Here is a 21447-nt window from a genome sequence, read left to right on the forward strand (position 1 = left end):
TGAATAACTCATGCTCTTGAATAATGGAGTCACTTTTGTTTATTTACTCCATATACCACTTAGGAATGCTTTTGGTGGCGTAACCAAAAACCCAACTTAGAGTGGCCTTAAAAGACAGGATTTCATGCTCTGACCAAGGTTGGTTGGAACATCGTCCTTAAACAAAAAGTTGTAGGTTTGATTCCTAGTCAGGGCACATACCTAGGTTGTATGTTCAATCCACGATCTGGGCACATATGATCCTGGGTCCAGGCATGTATGGGAGGCAACCAATCTGTGTTTCTCTCTCACATTGATATTTCTCTCTGTCCTTCTCTCTCTAAAAGCAATGGAAAAAAAAATGTCCTTGGGTCAGGATAAAAAAATTTTTTTACAAAATAGCAATTCATTTTTCTCAGCAACAACTGTGGAAATAAGCAATTGCAGGACAGGTTCAGTTGCTCACAATGTCCTTGGGGAGCAAGGCACTCTCCATTTTCCTGAGTCATCATCTTAGCAGCCTCATGATTAGCATCTCTTGGTCGCTGCTCTTCCAGGCATTACCTCCTAATTACAGGGAGGTCAAAGGGGGACGAGAAAAATGTCTTCTTGAGAGACTGTCTTTCCATTTGGGAAACTAAGCTTACTTCCATAGACTTCCTCTTACATCTCACTAACCAAAACAAGATCACATGCTATCCTTCAACCAACCAAAGGCCAAGCAGAATAAGATTATCACGACTGGTTTTGACTAATCATGACTCATATTTTGGGACTGGGGAAGGGCCTGAACCAATGGGTCTTACCTAGCTCTTGAATAAACTGGACTTCTTCCAGTTTAGATGAGAAATGGGCAGAAAGGGGGATTAGTGTGGGGCGACAGACAATAAGCAGTGCCCACCCACTCTCCTACTTGGGAGTTTAGGTTGGTCATCCTTGTTCAATATCCAGCTTGTTGGAACTGTGGGCAGGCACTGTGCTAGCAAAACAATCTCTATAAAAATGACATTTTTAAATCTTTATTTGAGAGAATCAATCTCATAACCAATTTCAGATAAAGAGGTGAAAGAATTTATATCATGTATGGCTGAGTTGGTAAGTGGCTGTCAAGAGAATCCAAGAGGCCTGACACTTACTATGAATACACAGCAGTAAGAAAGAACATGCCCCAAGGTACCATCCTTAGACTATAAAATGACAGGCAGGACAAGACTGATATATGTGCTTAAAAATAGACTAGAGTGTGTACTCAGTGTTTTTGAGGCATTTGGCACACAGAGTTGGTTTATACCCACACATAATTACAGTGTAATCTGAATGTCTCCAAGTCTCACCTGGCAGTGGGTATAGATAGGATCAGGCAAGAGTAATGACTCAAACTTCACTGGCACCTACCCTTAAAAGTCCCCTGAAAACACCCCTGTTCTGTATTTGTGGGGGTTCCCCTGCGGTTCTCACATGTGCATACAGACAAGTCCAATCCCTTGGGCTGCCCCCTGCTCAGTCCCAACCCTGGGACTTCCACAGTGCTACCTATCGGCCTGAGAAGGGAAGTAGCTCTCTTTCCTTTCCTCCCTTTCCTTGACTCCACTCTGGGAACAGTGGTGCTGCTAACTTCCCTCTGTCTGGAACCCAAACATATGTTCATAGGGCTGGGCTGGACACTGATTCAAGCGATAATGACTATGATAAACACACTATCTCCTCCCTTCCTCAAATGTTACAGTTTGCTATTGCATCAGATCATCTTGTCTGGCTCTTTTTCCCCCTCAGGACTTTTGACTAATCATCTGTTCTAGGAACTTATTCTTAGGAAATAAACAGACCCACAGCCAAAAATATGCATAGGAAATCATTTACGGACCTCTTTATAATGATTTTTAAAAATCTTAAATTTTATCCATAGGAAACTGGTTTAATTATAGCACATTCATTTTGAAGAGTAATATGCATCCATTTAAAATGATGAGGTAGATCTACATTTATTAACATGGGGAGATATTCATGATATATTGCTGAAGTGGGAAAAATATGACCTCATTTTTGTAAAAGTATAATCAGGTGCTTGCGTGAATGTACGTGCATTTAGGTGTACATATGTAACAGAACCCCTGGGCTGCTCCAATTGAAACAGAACCCACAGGCCGTTTAGTTAGGGGTCCAATTGCCTGCCGCCAGAATTACAACTCTGAGTACTAAAGTTTGGTGAAAAGAAAAAGAACTGTTTATTTAACAGTTCAATAGATTTAGATTATTTACGGATTTCTGCTGTTGAGTCTTATGTTCTTTAAAATACCCACAAACACATAGTTCTGCCTCCCCCTACCAAACTAGGCCAGCCTTAGAAAAGTCAAAAACTCTGTTTCCCTGCTTCCTAGGCACAGTTCAGCTTTACCAGTAGCTGCCAATCACTCAAATCTGATTGAGGAGGTCCTTTCTGCACCATGGTGCCCTCCAGCTCTCAATGCAGAACCACGTGGATTCTCAGCCTCCTTGTAAACTGCCTTCTTCCTGCAAACCACATGGATCTCCTCTCCTTCTCAAAACTGCATGGCAAGAGCCTCTTAAAGCAGCCTGGAGTGCCCTCTCAAAACCGCATGGAGAACTCAGCTTCTTTAATCCGCATGGAGAAGGCCCCTTCACCAAGCTGCATGGAGGGGGCGAGAGAAAAAGAGAGAGAGAGAGAGAGAGAGAGAGAGACTGAGAGAACCAGAGAGAGCCAGAGAGAGTGTGAGGCCGAGAGAGAGAGAGAGAGAGACAGAGAGAGTGAGAGAGAGAGAGAGAGACAGAGAGTGAGACTGAGGGAGAGAGCCAGAGAGAGCGTGAGAACCCGCTAAAATGTCCTCAGCTGCTTATATATCCCTGACTGTGTCCTCTGACACAGTGGGTGTTGCAACCAGTTCTGACCATTCACAGAACCCTATGCAGGCTCTGTAGGCTCCTTCTGTACCATCCCACCATTCAAGACTCCTCCCATCTTCTTGGGCCTTGGAAGTATCAAAGCCATTTTGAATAACAGAGACAGTAGCAACTAACCCAGGCATGCAAAGGCGTCTTAAAAGCTGCTTCCTTTTCCCCATCCCCCAACAGCAAACTCTGGGGTTTGTTTTTGGACACCCCTGTTTCTGTAACACATACACACAATGAAAATAGGAGTTATCTTTGGACTGTAAGATAAGGGTATTTTTACTGTCATCTTACATCTTTCCACACTGCACAAATGTTTTTACAAGAAGCATGACTGCTTCTACAATTTTAAAAAGATAAAGACATTCATTTTGAAAAATAACTATTTCAATAAAATAGCCTTTAGTAATGGATGCATTCATTAGGGTGAAATGGTGGACAGATATAATCTCCATTTAGTGAGGTTATTTAATAAAAGGAAGGTCTGAACATTTGCTGGTTAATGTGGGAGAAACTGCTGAGTAAGTAAGGGAAAATGAACCTTGACAGAAAGGTGATTAGAACCGTACATCTATGGAAAAATACTGACAGTGGCCCGCAGTGTAGTGCCCCCCACCTCACTGCTCCTGGAAGCCTGAGAAATCAAGGTTTCTGAAAGGCAAAAAGGACATGTGGAGTAAATCAAGCACACAGGCTGCCGTATTTTGTGGTTGCCTCTTTTTATTTTTATTTTTTAAAGCTTTTAGTTATTTATTTTTAGAAAGAGGAGAAGGGAGAGAAAGAAAGAGGGAGAGAAACACCAATCGGTTGCCTCTTCTACATGTCCCATCCAGGGGCCTGGCCCACAATCCAGGCCTGTGCTCTGACTGGGAATGGAATTGATGAATTTATAATTTGTAGGACAATGCCCAGCCCACTGGGCCACACCAGTCCGGCTGTGGTTGCTTCTTTTTAGCTTGCCTCATTTTCCCAGTTGGTTACTTACCTTTCTCTAATTGATTTGTAACATTCAAAGCTTAAGGCCACTTTGAAATTTATGTTACATATTCTTTCTCTATTTGTTTGCCTTTCAAGTATTCGGTAGAATTTCATACCACACAAGAGTTGTCATTGTTTGTGTGATCAACTGTAACAAATTCTCCTTTAAGGATCCTTGGCTTTGGTGTCATGCTTAGAAATGACTTTTCTAACACCAGAGACACCAACATTTTACTTAACCTATAAATTTTCATCTTTTACAATTAAATATGAAATGAATCAAAGTTTATTTTTGTGTGTGGCATGTATGCAGTAGTGATATTAAATAGTTAGTCCTAATTCATTGGTCACTTTCCCCAATATCTTCTATTGACTATCCAGCCTTCCCCCAGTGATTAGAAATAAAAATCATTATGATATACTGTTACAGAACCCCTGGGCTGCTCCAATTGAAAACAAACCCATGGGCTCTTTAGTTAGGGGTCCGAACCCCAGAATTACAACTCTTAATACTTCAGTTGAGTGAAAAGAAAATTGTTTATTTAACAGTTACACATATCCTTGCCTCCCCCCTACCAAACCTAGCCAGTTTTAGGAAGGTCAGAAACACCGTTTCCCTACTTCCCAAACACAGTTCAGCTTTACCAGCGGCTGCCAATCATTCAATCTGATTGGGGAGGTCCTTTCTGTGCTGTGGTGCCCTTCAGCTCTCAATACAAAACCGCCGGGATTCTCAGCCTCCTTGCAAACTCTCTTCTTTCTGTAAACCGCGTGGATCTCCTCTCCTCCAGAGCACCCCTGCAAACACCCGCCAGCAAGGGAGACAGCCCCAGGGCGCGCCACCCCCCTAAAGTGTTCGCAGCTGCCTGTATATCCCTGACCGCGTCCTCTGACGCAGTGGGTGTTGCCAACAGTTCTGACCATTCACAGAACCCTACGTAGGCTCTGTGTGCTTTCCATACCCTCCCCTGGTTGAAGACTCCTCCCATCCACCTGAGGCCTTGGAAGCATCCAAGCAATTTTGCATAATGAAAGACATCAGCCACCAGCCTCAGGCGTGTGGAGGCATTCTGAAAGCTGCTTCCTTCTCCCCATCCCCCAGCCACAAACTCCAGGGATTTTTGGACTACCCTGTTTCTGTAACAATACCAAAACAAAACAAATACACAGGGTATACACATACATGTCCTCAGGTCTATTTTGGACTTCTGCTTTTCTGTGAAATCAACTGCCCACCTATTCCTGAACTAATACCACACAATTACAATGATTACAGCTTTAAGATGTGTTTTCTGATAAGACAGTCTCCCTTATCACTCTTCTTTTGCAAAAAGTCTGTCAGATGCTCTTAAGTCATCATACTTCCCAGTAATTTAGATTTTTGTCAAATTCCAAATAAAACTCCATTAAGATTTTTATCAGAATTACATTAACTTCGTAGAGAAAAAGAATTCAATATTTGCAATGACAGCCTTCTTTTCAATCTCCATCATACTTTGTATATTTCTTCATATTATTCCTGGATACTTCTTGTCATACTTATGAGAAGTTGATTTTCTTTGTTCTCTAACACACACACACACACACACACACACCCCGCACCTACATCCCAAGTCTGATCACTTGCATGGCCTCTCCTTATCAGATTTACAGTTGTAGTACAGGTTTTTATCTACAGCTCCCAGGCAAAGTTCCACCTCCCCCAGAATTGACTTCTGTCTTCTTGAAGTGGCACCTTCCTCTGACCTCCACTATCTGGTTTCTGGTTTCAGAGAGACTGTTTGGTCATCCTAATTCCCAACACACTGCTTCCAGCGTTCTTACTTTTATTTCTCATACAGTGTTTACTTCATAGAGACTGTACCTAACATTACTTGTCTGTATTACTTTTCTTTTGCTGTACAACAAATGACCACAAACTTAGCAGCTTAAAACAGCACTTATTTGATATCTCAGTTTCCGTGGGTCAAGATTCTGAGGACAACCTACCTAGGTGCTCTGCTCACAAGGCTGCCATCAGGGCATTGGTGGGCTGCATTTCCTTCTGCATTTCGGGTCCTCTAACAAGCTCACAAAGTTGTTGGCAGAATTTAGTTCCTTGAAGTTGTAGGACTGAGAGTCCCACCATCTTGCTGACTGGCACCTGGGTGCTGCCCCGCAGTTGCCTGGAAAGAGCCCTCTCTCAGGCCCTCTCACACACAGGACTTCCTTCTTCAAGGCCAGCAGGAGACTCTCTCCCATTGAAATATAATCACAGGGGACTTCCGGCCAAGATGGAGGCTTAGACGGACACGCGAGGTCTCCCTCTACAACTATAGAGGAATACAACTACTTCAAAACAAAGGATAACTAGAAATTCCAGAAAATAAAACTACACGGAAGTCCAACATATGAAGTTATAAACCAGCGGTACCATTTGGGCAGGTAAGAGTTAAAGAGGGCGGTGCTGTTTGCGGTCGCACCCGGAGCGGTGGGCGGCGAGGAATCCCGGTGGCCAAGCCCCTGGCGGTGCGCGACTCCGGCGCTGGGGAGAGCGGCCGCCGCATCGCCTTGAACAGTGAGGCCCAGGGGGGCGGGAGGACGGATCCCGGTCTCCTAGCTGAATAACTGTGTGAATCCATCTTGGACCCCCGCCCCCAAAGAAAGCACCACAGGGCTGCGAAATAGGTCGCGGACAGGCAGGCGCCGGTCGCTAATTTGTGACGCGTACACAGGCACTGCCCCCGACAGCCGGCCCAAGAAAACAAAACGCATCTGTCAAAATGAGGCAGGCAACTTTAGAAATACCGGTAACACAACTCACCAGGCAGCAGATAGAGAACCTGACAGATGAACAGATAAGAAACCTGTCAGATGCTCAGTTCTGGGCCATGGTTATCAGGTGGCTTACAGAATTCACAAAAGAGCAGGAAAAAGATAAGAAAGAAGCGAAAAACTTTCATAACGAAAGGAACAAAACCACATACGAGACAGAAGGAAAGGAAATAAAATCCAGAGTTCATTTCAACAAACTGGAATATGGAGAAGGAACAAGCAGTCAACCAATGCAGCGAGAAGAAATGGGAAGCAACAATGAAAGGATCAGAAACCTCTGGGACAGCTATAAAAGGCCCAACATAAGAATCATTGGTTTGCCAGAGAATGAGGAAGATGAACTAGAACTTGAAAAATTGAGTGAAAATATAATAAAGGAGAACTTCCCAGACTTGGGGAAGGGAATAGACCTGCAGGTCCAGGAAGCAAGGAGAGTTCCCAAGAGACTGGACCCAGGGAGAACCACTCCAAGACACATTATAATCAAAATGTCAAAAATTAAAGATAAAGAGAGAATCTTAAAAGCAGCAAGAGAGAAGAAAAGAATTATGTACAAAGGGGTCCCAATTAGACTATCAGCTGACTTCTCAAGGGAAACCCTACAGGCAAGAAGAGACTGGCAAGAAATATTCAAAGTAATGAAAATCCAAAACCTACAACCACGAATACTCTATCCAGTGAAATTGTCATTCAGAATAGAAGGACAGAGAAAGTGTTTCCAGGACAAAATAAAACTGAAAGAGTTCATTAGATCCAAACCACTGTTATATGAGATGTTAAAGGGAGTGGTTTAAAAAAGAAAACAGAAGCTAGCGAGATGAAACAAAGGCAAACTAAATAGGCAACGAGAGTGGAAGAGGAACTGTGGGTACGGGAAGCATATTGGGGGGAGGTCAACAGGGAGGGGGAATGGGGAAAGGGAGGGAGATGATATAGGAATTGGGGATCAAGGTAGGAGGGAATGGAATAGACGGAGAGAGGTTGGGAGGAACTGTATGCACAACTAATGGACATAATCTAAAAGGGGGGGACAACTGGAGGGAGGGGGGCCACCGGGTGGAGGGGAGCAGAGGGAAGGGAAATTGGCACAAATGTAATAATTTAATCAATAAAACACATTAAATCTGAAAAAAAAAATTATAAAGTGGGATTAAAAAAAAAAAAAAAGAAATATAATCACAGGGGTGACATTTATCATCTCTGCCATTCTCTGCTGGCTAGAAGCCAATCAGCCGTACCACATGCCCTCAAAGGGGCGGGGCTTATACAAAGATTTCACTCTTTGGGGTCACCTTAGCGTATGTCTGCCACACTCACAGGGCCTTGACCATAGCCAGACCCCACTGCTTCCCAGTCACTTCTCTTCTGAGATTTAGGGTGTTGGCCTAAATATAATAAGATAGAAGCCTGAATGGGGATAAGAGGCAGAGGGACAGGTGGTGGCGGGAGGAGGGAGAGCACAACAGAAAGGGAGGCACTCTGTTCCCCTTACAGCACTAAAGTGTTCTGTTTGACATAGACTCCAGGTCTCCACATCACGAAGGTAAAGTAAGCTGAAAGCTGCCTTGGTTGGCCTTGGTCCTTGCCATCTGCCTCGTAATTTTGTCAGATCCTTCATAATTCTGGGATTAGGTGCTTAGTTACTTTACAGTGTACCTGTGAATTTTGCCTTTTTTTATTTCTTTGTATTTACGTTAGTAAGAAGGTAGGGAAAACCACAAGCTTCATGATGCTTTGAACCAGAAATCTCAATGAAGCCAGTTCCAACAGGCTTTCAATCTGCCTTCTCGAGATGCTACTGCCGCCTGGTTTCTGGGGGTTTGTTTGTTTCTTTGAGCAAGGTGAAGGATGAATGCAACACCATGGAGAGGAAGCTTCTTGGGTCCATTGTGAAACCTTGGGGAAACCAAAGAGATCGCTAGCCTGAGACTCAGGAGGCATATATGGATGACGAACAGTCATGGCATCCTCACGCAGCCTAGTGAAGGAGATGTTACCAAACCAACTGATGAAAGAGGAAACAGCCTCCATCTAAACAAATAACTTTCCCAATGTCACACAATCCGTAAGTGACAGAGCTTGGATTCAAAGCACACGGCCTGACTCCAAAGCCCTTTCTGTCATGTCATGCTCACAGGGTATGGAACATCTCCTGACACATTTAGAGGCATTTATTCACAGGAAACAAGTTTTTCCATTCTTAACTCAATCTATAATCTCACAACTGTAATGTAGTAATACACTACAACTTTATGCCATTGGGAGGGGGGTTTTTTCATGATGAAAATGGACAGCAGTCTCATCTCTGCGATTATACCACACCACAAATTTTAAAACCTTAATAATCCATCTTTTGGAGATGTGACAGTCACACAGAGTAGCTCTCAGACTTGAGCTTTCTATCCTGCCACAACCTGCCTCACATCTCCCCGAAGCAAGGCCACACTAAACAAGAACATAAGCAGGTCATAGCTAGAATCCCACCCTGGTTCCTGTCGGGTAAGACGTTAGCGGGCAGTGTGGCCAGCTGGGAAATACAAAGGTTTGTGTGGGACAGTGGGACTGTAACAGACATGCACTAGGTGTAAGTTTTAAATAGCAAATGATAAATAAAACAGCATGCCCCAAGGTGGAAGTACAGACTCCCCAGGTCCCCACAAACCAGGTATAGCTCCTACTGACCAGAAACCCATTCTCTCTGACTGCCTGAGCTCCATGCCTGCCTGCTAACTTGGTGCAAGTAATTATTGAAACCAACCCCTAAGTGTTTATCCATCATCAGAGGTCAATTTCTCAGGCATAGTAACCTTATTATAATGGCCCAAGATTTAGGCCTGCCTTGGGGCCATTCCTGCAACAATCTTGGGCAGGTCAAAAAATCTTGCCAGTTACCCATATCTTCTGGTACAGTAGTTTTCAAATGTGGTCCCCTGGCCAGCAGTATCAGTATCATCTAGAAATTTCTTAGAAATGCAAATTTTGGGGTTTCACCCCAGACCTACTGACTCAGCAACTCTAGGGACAAAACTGAGCAATGTTTTAACAAGCCCCTCTGTTAATTCTGATGCACAATGATGTGAGAACCACTGTTCCAATACCTCCCGGAGCTGTGAGAATTAAATCTACTACTACATTCTGTTCTACTACCATGTGTGCTTCTGCAGCACAAATTTCCCCATCGGTGATTGGTAATAGAGACATGATGTCAGTATAATGTGAAAATTGCATGTTAGACTGCATGTAATGGCACATTAAAATTTCACATTGCAGTGTGAAAATTGCACGTTGATTTTTATCATATCATGGGCGGGTTTTCCTAAGCAAGAGGAGCAAGAATAGTAGGAGTGAAACCATGATCTTCAATGGAAATCAAAAAAGCCTGAGGCTCAGCTGCTGCATCATCAGCAGGAACCCTTTTGCTATATTCCAGAAATGTTTAAAATAAGCACATGCATCCAAGGCTACCTCCCCCAGTAGGTGCACCCCAGCCTCATAAGCTCTCAGCTTGTGTGAGTGAGGTTGCCCTGCCTCCTGTGCTCACCTTGACAATAGCCCCAATGACTCAGAGGTCCATTTCCACCCCTGCCAGCCCTGGTCTGATTAAAGAGTTACCAGCTTCTCATCTCTATTGCTTTTGGCATTTTAATACCCACTACGGCAGCTCCAAAACACTCAGCTGCTACCAAGGTGGTCCAAGTGACCTCCCCAGAGAACAGCAACTGTTTTGGTTGATCAGTGTTGCACGAGATTTGAATGGTCTACTTTGGCGCTATTTCCCCCATATATCCTATTATTTTTTGTACCAAGTTTTGTAGATGGCAAGATTTTCTGGGAAGTGATATTTTGTGTTACAGAAAAAAAAAAAGAGCCTGTATATGTAAAGTCCTTAACACATAGAAAGGGCTTAATAATTTTTATTATTAGTCTATGTCTACCATACTTTGTCTTTGAAGTGCTGACAAACAAGGAGCCATGGAAACCCTACAGTGACGACCCCAGTGCAAAGGATCACCATGAGAATTCTGATAATGAAAGGATGAAGTTTATCCCCTCTCTGGCCAACATTTTTAACAACATTCATTTGGAGCAATTCTTTCTTCTTTCTTTCCTTTTTTCTTCCAGTTTGAGCAGCTTTTTCTAAGAATGGGACTATTTTATCCATTTTTGCGTACTTAAATCCTTGATTACTTTTAATCTTTTTCTTTGAGACTTTAAAAGACCAAGCACTTATTCTTAGAGAGAAACAACCAAGGAGGGAGTCATTATCTTGGCCACAATTCTCAGATGTTTACAAAGTATGGCACTCAGACCTAAAATCTCCCATCACCTTTGCTCTCAGGGGCCAGTTCTGTCTCCTCCTCTGACAAGAATGGGAATTGAGGTCTGGCTTAGGGTCTAACTGCAAGATGGTCTGGCCCTGAGAGCCATCCAGGTGTCCTGGCTCCTAATCCAGGATTCTGTCTCTTAATGTTTACTCTGCAGTCATACCCTGCTTTATGAGGTCACTTCGAAATTGTTTCCTTAAACATGGGGTCACTGGTGAAAACTGGTGGTCTGTAGGTCAAATTCAGCCCACAGACATGTCTTGTTTGTCCAAATAGTATCTTAAAAATTGGAAAATTTTACATTAAAAAATATTTCTAGCTTCACTTCAAAATTCAAAACATCTGGCATCATGGAGCTACTATCCCCACATGGCAGCAATCAGCTGCGCCAAAGAGCACCTTCCCCTTTCAGCCAGGACAAGCTCATTCAAAATTGCCACACGTTCAACTCTCCCTTTCATTTTATAGACATACGCACACCCATCCACCCACAAGCACACACATTCTCTATGAGTCTGCTAGGGCTGCCAGAACAAAGTACCACAGACTGGATGGCTTAAACCATGCAAATTTGTTTTCTCACAGTTCTGGAGGCTGGAAGTCCAAGATCAAGACATCAGCAAGGTTGGTTTCTTCTAAGTACTCTGTCTTTGGACACCAGTCTTTGGATTAGGTCCCACCCTAATGACTTCATCCTAACTCAGTTGCCTCTTTAAAGACCCCATCTCCAAATACAGTCACATTCTGAGGTACCAGGGGTTAGTATTTCAAAATGAATTTGGGAGGGAGCACAACTCAACCCACAGTATATTCTTTCTTCCTTTCATACCACCTGCTTGACCCCCATGGCACTTGAATATGCAACTGTGACACGCAGTGGCAAACTTTGGTTTGCTTTTTAACTTTTCAGAGTTCTGTGTCAGTTAGACAGCACCTAAACAAAGAGCCTTAATAATGAAATCAGTAAAGTACATTCCAATAGACGTAACATTTTAAGGACAGAAAGGACCTCCATGATCATCTACCCTAGTGGTTTTCAAACCATTTGACATCACAGAACGTTCTAACAACACTCGTCGTCGGCAGCCGTCCATCTCGAGAGACGATGGTGTAGCTTCTTAAGAGTCTATCTGCACCGCCGAGAATGGCTGTGCAGTCCAACTCGGGAGTGACACGGTATCTGTCTCCTCCCGTGTTGAATCGACATCTTGCGATGATGCTGGAGTGTCCTCTCCAGTGAAGCTGAAGCTACAGAGCCTGGGCAGGGTGATATGGAGGGTCTGCTGTTGCCCATGCAGCAGACCCCCCCTCTCTTCGCAGCTGAAGGGTCCAAGGGAAAGACGGAGTCAATACAGCTTGGCTTCAGGTGCGCCGCAGGAGTTGCCGGTGTTGACTACAACGTCAAACCGCCTTAGGGACTCCGGCTCCAGATTTTCTGTCGGGGTTTACTCCCTTAGCCTTTCCCCTGAAGAGGTATGCCGCAAGGCAGCGGAGGTTTTTTGGAGTCAGAGTTTTCCTTCTCTGATGTGCCCTGACTGGAAGATCGAACCAGCGACACTTAGCTCGCAGGCCGACGCTCAATCCACTGAGCCAAACCAGCCAAGGGCTCTAACAACACTAGTTCACAAGGAACTGATATATAAAATAGTAGAGCTTCATTCCTACTCTCCCAAATGGCTCCTCAGGGACACTAGGCCTCCCCATATAAAACATGATTTGAAAACTGCCGATCTAATCCACATTCTTCAGTTCAGAAACCTAAGGCCCATTCACATGCCCAAGGCCACAGAGAGCTGAGTACCACGTAGGACCAGATCCCAGGTCTCCTGATTTCCATGGTTCCTTTTCTCTGAGTAGTTCCAAAAGGTCATGGCATCAGACAATTTCAATAATATCATTAGGACAGAGAAATCCTGATATTTTATTGACGGAAGGAGCAGCCTGGAGCCCAGGTGTAGGAGTCGGGAAACCCAGGTTCTAAGTGGGCTTTGCCAGCACTGACTGTACAACACTAAGTACAAAGGGCTGGGTCCCTCTGTCCTTCATGTGCAACATGATAGTACTGGACTCCATGGTCTCTAATGTCCCTTCTATGTCAAAATACTAGGGCTCCTGAATGTTAGCTTTACAGTAAGTCTGCTCATCTTTACTTTTTACCTATTGATATAAAAGGGCTTCATGATAACTTTTAAGATTGTATTTATTTATTTTTAGAGAGAGGAGAAGGTAGGGAGAAAGAGAGGGTGAGAAACATCAATCGGTTGCCTCTCACAGGTACCCCAACTGAACACCAGGTCTGCAACCCAGGCATGTGCCTTGACCAGGTATCAAACTGGTAACCCGTCGCTTTGCAAGACTATTCCCAACTAACTGAGCCATGCCAGTCAGGGTGTTCATAATAATTTCTTGCCCCAGAGGCACATAATCCATTAATAGGCAGGCTCACCCTTCCCACACATAGAGCCCCACCACCACTGGGAGAGGTCCTTAGACCATGTCTGCTGACCACAAGATCACCACAATATCTACATTCCAGCTTGCTGTACTAGAAAAGAAAAGAAAACAAAAATTAAAGACACATTCCACAGAAGAGGTAGCACCCTGTGACCCACTCTCTTCTCAGTGATGTGAACCAAGCATTCCACACCCCTGGGAAAGTGGAAGCAGGAGGGTGGGAAAAATTGCTACTTGGTAACAGTAATTACAGATCTCCAAAGTAGAAGAGGCAGGAATTTGTTCTCCAACCAACATTCCAGTGATGACAAACTTATTACTTCATGAGGTTGCAAATTCTCACAAGTTATTAGTATCTACTTTCGAGCCTGGTATCTCTTCCAGGCCTGGTCCTTGAGAATTTCCCATGTGTGATCTTGGCTCCTTCCTTATCTGCCAGCAGAATGAAAAGGACTCTTATCTGCCAGCAGAGGGAAAGGCCTGGGTCCCTGAATGACTGCATGGAACAGAGTCACATCCCCACACACATCCCCACTGATTGTGATGTGGGCAAGAAATGCATTTTTATTCTGCTTAGTCTTTGGGGCTTGCGAGTTATTGGTTTCAGCAACTAACATTATTTACCTTAATACATGCATCCTTTGAGGTATGAGACAAGCGTACTCCTTGCCCACTTGCCAGACAGTGATATATTTGAAGATCTCATTTAAAGGTGACAGGATAACAAGTCTATCTTCTCCCTTAATAATTTCCTCCTTTTGACTTCCCCTGATTCATGCAACTCCACATGCTACCCTAAACACATTGGTACAGGACAGGGCTTTGCCCAAAAGAACTCTCTGAGAGCTTTTCAGGCAGAAATCTCCAAAAATGTAAGCTCTTTGTAGATCAGAGAGGATTCCCAGCATAATCATCATATTTGGGGTAAATATCGGTGACAGAAGTTTGAAGGGACTAGAGCTTCTCTACTCCCAAACTGGAAAAACATTTCACAAGCCCAGATAGCCTTTCTCAACCCGAGTTCCACAGCAGAATTAAGCCTCAGTTCCCTAAGAGATCCCCTGCACCTAACGCATTAACTCTTCTCCTACACGTCTAGAGCAATACTTGTTATTTAGCATCCTTGGAAGAATTTTAAAGATTGTTTCTGTGTACCATGGTGTAGATGAACAACTCCAATTAGGAAAGGCTGGTTGGAGGGAAGGAGAGGAGAGTGTAAGAAGAGTGGAGGCATTGAAGAGTCCTAGAGCAAAAAGAAAGGTGCCAGGGCATCCGCAGAATGCCAGGAAGACGCGGCAAAGGAGCCTGGGCTTGCTGAGCGGGGAAGGCCCTGGGCAGCGGCAGAAGCCAGTGGAGGAAGGGCAGCGTGACAAGTCACAGGCACCTTCAAAGAGATCCTGGCCCTCCAATGCTCTTGTGAGGCACCCTTCCTGAAGCGGGGAGGCTGGCAGATGGGGGGTTCTCCAAGCTGTAACCTGCAGGGACGAATTAAGGATTAAGGATTCTCTGGAGCAATGAACACCTCTGTGAATACATTGACTACAACTCAACGGCTTCCTAAAATCCCCATGTCTTTGGCATTCACTGTCAGGCCAGGTATTCAGAAGACCTAAAATGACTAAACGAGGTCCTGTTCAGTCAATGCCACCTACCCGTAAAGTCTTGAGAGTAAATAGCTCTCCCCGAGGCTGGTTTCTCCTCCCACCCCCCATTTGAAAGAAAACTTCTCCAAGATACTAGCAGAGCACTTTTCAAGTGCAAAATCAGTTTCTGGACCTCCTAGAAAATCTTGTTGGACCACCGGGGTACTCCAGACAGGATGTGGTTTTTCCCTCGCTTTATGTTTTTTCAGAGGAGTCTCCTTCCTTGATGTATTCAGACTCCAGAACTTCACCCAAACAACAATTCTTCACTAAGAGTCATGAGAAGAGGAATCTTGCCATAGATGTCTACAGTGGGGGGCACCAATAGCCGAGGACAGGGCTGGAAGGAAGTGAATATTTAGTGGGAAGATGAAAAATAATAAAGTAAAATCTTTTTTTTTTTTTAGCAAAAGCAGCTATTTAATAACTAAAGTGTTAAATGTGGAAATTATAGTAATCTTTAATAAAGTATGCACAGCACTCATAAAATATATAATTACATGTATAACTTCAGAAAGACTGGTGTGTTGTCTTTAGCCTGGGGCTTTGCATTTTAAGTGGGATGTGGGAAAACAGAATCAACCCAAGTTATCTGAGGCCCTTGAGGGAAGATTAAAGAAATTGAAATTTTATTCTGTGATGAGAAGGCTATGGGAGGGCTAAACAGCAGTTTTGAAATATCTTAAAGGTTAGTCGCAGGGCACAGGCCTGCTGAACGCACCCCTTCCCAACTCAGAGCACTTGAACTCAAATTCTGGCTGAGAGCTGTTGTCTTAAGTGGAAAGTAGAGTCGTAGCCTCTCCCACCCAGGGAGCTTTCTCCCGGGATCCCCACATGGGTTACCCACTTCATCATCTTCCCACCCTGTCCATTACGTTAGCATCATCACTGACTCCCCAAACCATTCTACACAACTGATCCCCGGGGCCCTGTGGAGCCCGGGGCCTCACTGCCCTGCTCTTCTGTCCTCCTGTCTGTGCCCCATTTGGGATCCCCTTTATTTCTTTCTGGTAACTTTGCAACCACTTTCTAACAGGACTCCCTGCCTCCTGTAGCTTCCCCATCCTCACCCACAAGTCCATTTTCCATACTGCCCCAAAGCTCCCATCCAAAACACAAAGCTAATGGTATCTATCACTCACCAGCTTAAACACCTGCAATGGACTTTCTGCAGGTTTAGAGACTTTCAAAATACATTGTATTTTTAAAATATCTGTCTTGGCTCCTTTTTGCATCCAATCTCCTTAGCACTGTACTCAAAGCCCCTTTACAGCCTGGCCCATTCCCACCTCTCCCCTCATCTGCCCCACCTGCCCTCAATGAATACTCTGACCAGACATTATCAGACACTCACAATTCCTTGAACATCACATGCTGCCCTGCCTCTCTTCTTGCTAATTTCTATGCCTGGAGTGCCATTCTTGTCTCCTCCATGAGGTAAAATCAGGGTCATCTTTTATGGCCCAAGTCAAAAACAGTCTCCTCTCTAGGCCTCCACAAACCTATGCAGAACTTATCACTTTCTCCCCTGGTCCCCACATCACTTGGTCCTGAAATGGCACTTGTCACATATAATTATTTGTGTATATTTGCCTTTCTCACCAGCCTGTCAACTTCTTAAAAGTACAAACCATATCTTATTTATTTGGGTTTTTCCTCTGATACTTAACACAGTATCTGGTATATTGTAAATGTTTGCTAATTGTTTGTTGACTGAAAGGACAAACTCAAAGACTGTCTTTTTAGTTTACCTGACATATCCAACCTGGCAGGAAGCTGAGTGTTCAGCTTGGAGCAAGAGTCAGGACCCCAGGAGCAGGTTAATAGGAAGTGAGCTACAACTGCCTCTAATGGCCCCTGCTGGGCATAGTTTTACATCCCAGTGTCTGGATCAAAGCTGGCAGTTTATGCCCTGTCTACTCCTATGTGTCATAACTGGAGCAAAAGTCCTAATCAGCAAGTCTAACCACACCATAAACACATGGGTTGGAAAGAAGGGGCTGCCTGGTTCTTTCAGGTTCCTATGGATACAGTGCCACCATTGATCCTCTGGGATTCACTGCGTGGGCAGCTGCCACTTCTGGACTGTAAATAAACAATGAACAGGCAGGTGGAGGAGAAAGGGAATAGAATGGGAAGTAGGAGGAGGGCAAGAAAGAATTGAGAGAGAGCATATGGGCAGAAGTGCGGTGGGAGGAGGGTTTGGTATTTGTTCCTGCAGAAGATAGAATGTATTTGATAGCTTCTTGAAAATCAAACTTTTTAAAAAATTCCATTTGCTAAATATAAAATGTGAAAATCACCAGTGGGAAATTGCCTTCTTTTCTGCAGGCAGGACAAAGCTCACAAATATATTTTGATCAGAAATTTCTAGGCCCATCCTTCACAAACATAATTAGTCCATCATCCTGACATGTGCTTAATTAAGAAGCAAAATTAGGCAGCCAATCTGTAAACATGTAATATGATGGGCTTTTTGCTCCCTTTTGGTCACTTAATTGATAAACACGGGCATTTATGCATGCAATAGTTATAGTACTTTATGTGGCTGGATCTTTATAATTTACAAAGAAATGTTCCTTAAAGCTTCACAACAAGCTAGTGAGATATGCAAACTGGATATTACCATCTTGTTTCCTGATGAGGACTCTGAGGCATTGATTAGACAGTCCATTGTCCCAGAGCCACTCAGTTACTCAATGAAGGTAGAGTCAAGACTCACACCCAGACCTTGTTTCCAAGACGAGTGCTCTCATTCCCACATCCACCACCTCATACCATGCATGGCTACCGACTAAGCCACAGACTGCTTCTCAGCTGAAGGTTAAGAGATAAAGAAAGGGGAAATGGATTGTTTTGGATAGGGGTGGGCAAATTAAAAATATTTTTCTAGTCTCCTGGTTTTTTAAAACCCTACATTAAAGTAATAAATTTACGTCCAATAATCAAACCACTGGCTTACAACTTTTTAATAATCATTTTCTCTGAATTTATAAATCTGGATCTCGTGCCAAATACATTCTTTTGAATATGGTTTCTTAACTGGATCAGTCTCCAAAATCAAGGTCTTGGTTTTTGTCCCTATTGGGGCCTGCAAGCTCAGTTCTGGGTGGCAGTCCACAATTGCCCCCCTATCCACATGAGCCACAGGAAGCCCCTGAATACAATGGAATGTCTCCTTTTAAAGCAAGTTTTTTTCACTTTCTCAAGCATCTGTTTTTGTGAGTGTAGTGGTGGCAATACATTATGTTTATGGGACCTGCCAATTTATGAAGAGCTTTACTATTTCACATACCCTACCCCCTACTTCCTCTTAACCACAAGGTCCTCTCCCTGGCCAGAGGCTAATGGGGCATGTCTTTAATTTTATAGATTAAGACATGGACTTGAAAAGGTTAAGTAATGTGCCCATTTAACACAAGCAGAAAATGTTGAACCAGGAACTACTAAATCCTAAACTTCTAATCCCAAAGCCAGCCCTCTTGCCAGTGTGCTTATGATTTTCTTGTCCTCTCCCACACGCACAATAAAAACTGATAAGACAGGGAAAATCCACCCCCACTGACGAAGAGTGCTCAGAGCACACGCTGGACTGTTCTTATCTGTACCTCCCGTAAGAGAATAGAAATTCTTAAATATCCATGGATAGGTGATGAAGCCCTCGCGGTTGAATGTGGGTTTCTTTTTCCCCCCCTCAGAGAGAAGATCCACGGTTTTCATCAGATTCTAAAAAAAGTGTAAGAGAGGTTAAAAATCATTGCTCTTCTCTATAAGTTCACCAAGCTTGGGATCTCCAATGCCTACCACAGTGCCTTTCATACAAAAATGCTGGCTGGCTCACTGGTTGGCTGGGTGGATGGATGGATGGCTCTGTGTTGTTCTTTCAAGCTCTAACCACAATTGACTGAACTATTATGCAAACTGAATAATGCACTAGATAGGACCCAATTAATGAGATAGAATTTTAGGGAGATAGATTTAAAATGGAGGAAAAAATCTTGACTCTCAATGCTATTAAATGTGATGTGACTGATTCACACTCTACATTGTCCTTCCAGTCTTCCCATCTATCTATTCTATCACCAAGCAAAAAAGGAGATTCACATAACACTAAATTTAGCAGAGCATAAGAAAAAATCATATAGCATGAGTTCCATCCCTGACAGGCTATACATCTTATATTTAATAGCTACTTCCCTGTCAGAATTATAAATCTACAACAACAACAAAAAAAAAATTTTAATGGAGCATATTGGAAAGTCACAGCTCAACAAAACACAACCTTTTCTTGATAAATACTGAATAACTAAGTTATATATGCACATTGTGGTTTTAGAGATTGTCCCAACTATGGGGTGATTTGAGACTCCAGTTCCTCACCCCTAAGTGCTGGACTCATTTCAAGAAGGTAATTAAACTCAAAAGCACCTGGCATATGAAATCAAACACCCATCCTCTACTCTCTGGGTTTGGTAAATCAAAGATAATAAACTTGTCATAAGCCAAGATAAAGGGCCACCAGGGAGTGACAAAGCTCTCTTGAGTTTAAATATTGTCAAAATTGTCAATGTAGACACAGGAGTGGTAAACATGCCAATCCCCCCTCCACCCTAGACTGAACAGCCTAGAAGGAATACTGGCCAGGCCTTTCAACATGTTGGCAAGGGCCAACCCCTGACTGTTTGGAAAAGAACAGAGAATGGGAAAAATGTGCTGAAGAACAGTGCTCATCTGTCCTGCCAGCACTCAACCTCACCATGGCCAGAATCTGTCATTGGGTATTTCCATGCAGTTATCAGTACATGAAAACTACCCGGAAGTGGAATCTGACTCTACAATTTGGTGTTAAATACCAGAGGATATTCTGCCAAGGACAAACTTTTACAACTTTACATTCCACTACTAGTGATACGTATTCTTTTCCTTGTCAGATTAGAAAGAGGCAGTAGGGTACAATCAATGGATTGAATATCAAATCAAAAGTCCTAAGGTCAGGTATGTTTTTCAACTGGTGAACAAAAGACATCCGAGGATTCAGGACATCAATTCAACTTATTTCTTACAGCATTATGATAAGAAGAAGAAGGAGAATTCTTTGTAGTTTATCTCATTTCTACATTATCTTATCTTCACAACTCTGCAAAGTAAGCAGAGCTGGTATTATGGTTCTGAGTGTCCAATATGAAATTGAAGATCAGAGACTTTGAGTACCTTGCTTGGGTTCACATAGCAATTTCTAGAGCTAGGTCCCATGTTCTGTGAGTTCAAGTCCAGGGTTCTTTCCAACATAGTCTTTCCCTAGCATATTATAAGGGCTCTGTCCTCTCTTTTACTGCTATTCAAATGGTCCGTTATTCTGGCCAGTACTCTTATAAATGAAATTCCTTTATAAAAAGGACCCTTTAGCAATTTGATAGATAAATCTGTTGACTGGATCCCAAAGGTACTCATTTGGTATTGAATCTGTTCTCTGTATATGATGATCTAGAGTAAGCTTTATTTTTTAGTAGTTTAATTACAAAATATATCCATATTTATTATCAATGTGTTACTTTATTCATTTAAAACAATTATCCAGTCTAGTGTACAGCCTTTAAATTTTTTTTAAACATTTGAAAGGCATTATTCAAGGAAAAGCTTGCAATATTTATTGAGTACCTACCACGCACTGTCTGGAACATTAAGAAGACAAAAGTGGTCAAGACAATGTCCCTTCTGTAAAGAGCTTAAAAATGAAAGAGGAAGTCAAATAAGAACAGGTAAATGAATATGTTACATGAAGAACTACATTGGGGTACGGGCAGAAGGTTCTAAGAGCACAGAGAAAAGATACTCAATCCAGTACTGAAGGTCAGAGAAGGCTTTCTAGGAGCAATAACTTCAATGCCAATTATTTGGGAGAATAGAATTTTGCAAAAATGTTCTAGCCTCATTCATAACTCTAGGGCCATTGAGGAACCCTGACCAACATCCAGGCACACCATGCCTTTTTCCACTTCTTTCCTTCACCCACACTATTATTCCCTTAGCCAGAATACCTTTTTCATGAATTAATTCCAATATCCTCTTTTTCATCCTTCATGGCTCAGCTTTTGTTTTTTCTGGGAAGTCTTTTTTTTTATCTTTTTTTGTTTTAAGAACTGAACTGAAACTAACTTGAAAAGATTAAAAACACAGTTTAAGTTCTATTACATTTCCCTTGATCTTTCAGAAACCTTAAGCCCCTCAGCTATATTTAGTCAGTAAAAGATCACTATGTCCATGCTGTACAATATGAGTGTTACTGGGGAAGCCTAGACAGGCATGGGGTGAAGGGGGCATCATGGCCATTTCTAAATTCTTCTAAG

Source organism: Furipterus horrens, unplaced genomic scaffold (genome assembly GCF_987537825.1).
Source record: "Furipterus horrens unplaced genomic scaffold, mFurHor1.1.pri manual_scaffold_5, whole genome shotgun sequence".
NCBI lineage: Eukaryota > Metazoa > Chordata > Mammalia > Chiroptera > Furipteridae > Furipterus > Furipterus horrens.